Source organism: Triticum aestivum, chromosome 1A (assembly GCF_018294505.1).
Source record: "Triticum aestivum cultivar Chinese Spring chromosome 1A, IWGSC CS RefSeq v2.1, whole genome shotgun sequence".
Classification (NCBI taxonomy): Eukaryota; Viridiplantae; Streptophyta; class Magnoliopsida; order Poales; family Poaceae; genus Triticum; species Triticum aestivum.
This window is the reverse complement of record NC_057794.1, coordinates 464,046,392-464,049,692: the sequence shown is the minus strand read 5'-3', so window position 1 is coordinate 464,049,692 and position 3,301 is coordinate 464,046,392.

The window sequence follows — 3,301 nt, the reverse complement described above, 5'->3', positions numbered from 1 at the left end:
TAACTTAGACTAGTGTCATGCATATGACACTAGTCCAAGTTACTCCCCACTATGACCAGCCTTAGCGCTACTGCCGTTGATGGTGCGTTGCTTGTTGTCATGTATAGTGTGTGCTTTGTGCGGGCGGCTGGTTGTAGCTTTCTGGTCTCAGATAGACATGGGAATGGGAGGATGCGCAACCATGAAGAGGGTTGCGGAGACGAGACCTGTACGGCTGAGCTACGTCGTGTCCTTGTCCGGAGTTCTATCCCCATCTCAAGAGCCTATCTGGATTGCTGACCGCACACCACCCTTGGATTCAATACGACTGAAATCCAAAGTAGTAAACAAGATGGGGATTTCTATCAAGCACTGTTCGATATTGTATATACATATGAATGAGTGTATGTGTGTATGTGAGAATATGTGATTCTACTGTGTTAAAAAAATAAGATACCAACTACATCTAACCCTGCATAATATGATATTAAGAACTACTCAAGACATTGGTGGAGTACACAACTAAATTATTACAAAAGAAACAAATAAAAGGATGAGCGCAAAACTCATATCGAAGCGATCAACAGATGGCAACAATATGGTAACAAGAGAGATTGTCCAACAAAGATGCCTCAAAAAGGTGTGGCGCACGAGCACCACCGTCTTGGATCGAATCACTCAGATCAGGTAATGTGTTTTCACCTAGAAGAGAAGTCTGAGAAATGTATAAACATGCTTTTAACAAAGAAACGTTGTAGAGATGGGAAACTCTAGCAGAGTCGTCATATCTGTGATCACCATAATGCATATGGAGTGTTCTTACTATGCATTGGAGGGTTGGACAGACAACGCCGCAAACTCGGAGTCCCCATATCTCAGCGTCCATAATTTACGAAGACAATATTCTCCCGCTCATCCCGGGTCACTCACGCGGGCGACCGCGTAGGCCACAAACCCGAGCACACAAAAAAAAGGCACACCTTTGTCTCCCTTGGCCGGCGGCGCCCGACCTCCAAAGGTGGCGGGGGTGGTGGTTGCGTCCTGACAGGACTCCCGCACACGGAGGAGCAGCAACGATGATGACTGGATTCGGCAGCGCACGCCGGAGGCGCGCAACGGTGTGGCGGAGTATGGTTGGGAGTTGCGGCGGAGTTAGGCAGGTGGGTCGGCGAAGGTGCTGGCATGCTCTGGTGGATTGCTTGGTGGAGGCGGGGAGGTGGCTGCTGCATGATATCCAGGGCGAAGGAGGTTATCGTGGGCCGTGGCGGTGATGGTATTGTGGTGGGAGGTTCGCCGGTGGTCTGGGCGGTACGTTAGGCCCCTCTGGCGGTGGCGGGGCGGAGGTTCCGGTTGGTGGTGGCACGGGTCAGATCTTGCCCCATTCAAGGCTCGTTTCAAGTCTTGGGGCCACGGGCGTGGTGTGATTGTCCTCCTAGAGTTGGTGTGTCAGCTGTCGGTGGTGATGGCGCCCGGGATGGTGCGCCTGGGGATTGATGGCTCGGGGCTCCGGCCTCTGGGTCGTGCTGGAGGTGGAAGATGGGTTGCATGCTCTTGTCTATGCGCATCGGTGGTGGACTACTGTGTTTCGACTACGATGATGAGGTGCTGCGGTGGCGACGATGTGATCTAACTTGGGCAGTGTTGCCCCAATCCAGTGGGAGGGGTTGGAGGCGTGTGATGTTACGGAAAAAATTCATGTCTGTCTACGGGCGGTGTCGATGGTGACGGCGCACGTGGGTGTCATTCCCCTCCTTGGAGGTGTCGCTCGGGTATGTCGACATCTCCCCCCCCCCCTCGCATTGGTGTTTTGTTATTGTCTCCGGGTGAAAGCCTAGGTTCGGTTTTGAACCGGCGATGGCGGCGCTATCGACGTAGTTCCTCTGTTGGGAGCATCGGTATGGAGACAGTGTGTGGAGATCATGTGTTTCCATCCTTTGGTGCTCGTTGCTGCCCTAGGTTGAGCTTCTGGGCGTTACGTACGTTTTCGTTGGTGCATCCAAGACGAGGCCTTTCTCGAGACTGACCAAGTCCTGCCACTTACTCGCCAACCTATTTTAGGCAATCATGGGTGGATGGTGCGTTGATTGGGGAAGTCAAGGTGGTGTGTTGTTTTCTAAGGCGTCTGGTGTTGCTCGAGACACGGCTTTGTTTATCGGTGCACATAGTTTTAACAAGTTGCATGAACAAAAACATTTAACCGGTGATTTGTACAAATCATATGTTGCCAGCTATTGCACCATCCCCTCCTACTGATCACTATTGATGTCTTCTCCAAAATTCTCATGCCACTGGATACCTTTGGCTCGAGTCCAACATGACGAGTCGATTATGCTTGGCTATGCATTCGGTAGTCCCTTGAACCTCCTAAATTTGAAGGCTAAGCGCCTCCATGCTCATCCGAATTTGGAGCATCCGCGCCTCAATCTCTTCCTGTCCTCGTCTCCTCTCTTGTATAGCACTCCATCTCATCATTTTCTCTAGGTTCTTCTTCTCCCCCATCTCTAACTTTTCTTGCTTCATCTTCTCGGCAAACTCATTTCTTGTCCTCACCAACTCGTTGATATTTTTCTTCATCGCATCCACCTCTACTTCTCTCTTGAGCTTCTCCTTTCCTCTCTTCCTCCTGTCGGACAAACCTGTGCTAGACGCTAGTGTGGGACTTCTAGGCACTTTTTCCCTTTCCTCTCAAGGACCATCGTCCATCTTCGGGGAGGAAATGTTGCTCCTCCCAGTTTCGAACCACCATCATCATTTCTTGTCTTCAACTTCTCCAGTCCTTCCAACAAATTCCAACAATGCTGGAGGCCAAACAAATTTCCCTTCGGCTTGGTCATTTGTTGGTAATGCCCAAAGTAACACAATTGTGGCAATGAAAAACGACAAGATTGCTTACATATTGGTCAATTGTGGCACCACTAGGAGGAGCATGCTTCAATTGCTCCAAATAACCCAACCAATGGTTGCACATATCTTGAACTCTACCCCATTCGTTTGTGAAAGATTTCAGGGTACGAAATGTTCTTGGCCCAAGATGATGTTTGAAACCGTACTTGATGTGCTTCTAATACTTTGCACTCGATTGACCTTTCCCAGCGATTACGTCGAGAGAGATTCTTCACATGTCATAACAAGAGCAATATCATCATCAGCCTTAAAGTTTGCTTCCCCGAACTCCTTTCTTCCTCGACGAGCCAGAGGCCTCATATTAATTAAATTCCATATCAAGGGCATACACATGATCAAAAGGCGGCAACAATGCGCCCTTGAGATCTACATTATTTGTCCCAGAATCGCACATCATGCTATCGAGAAACAATTCATT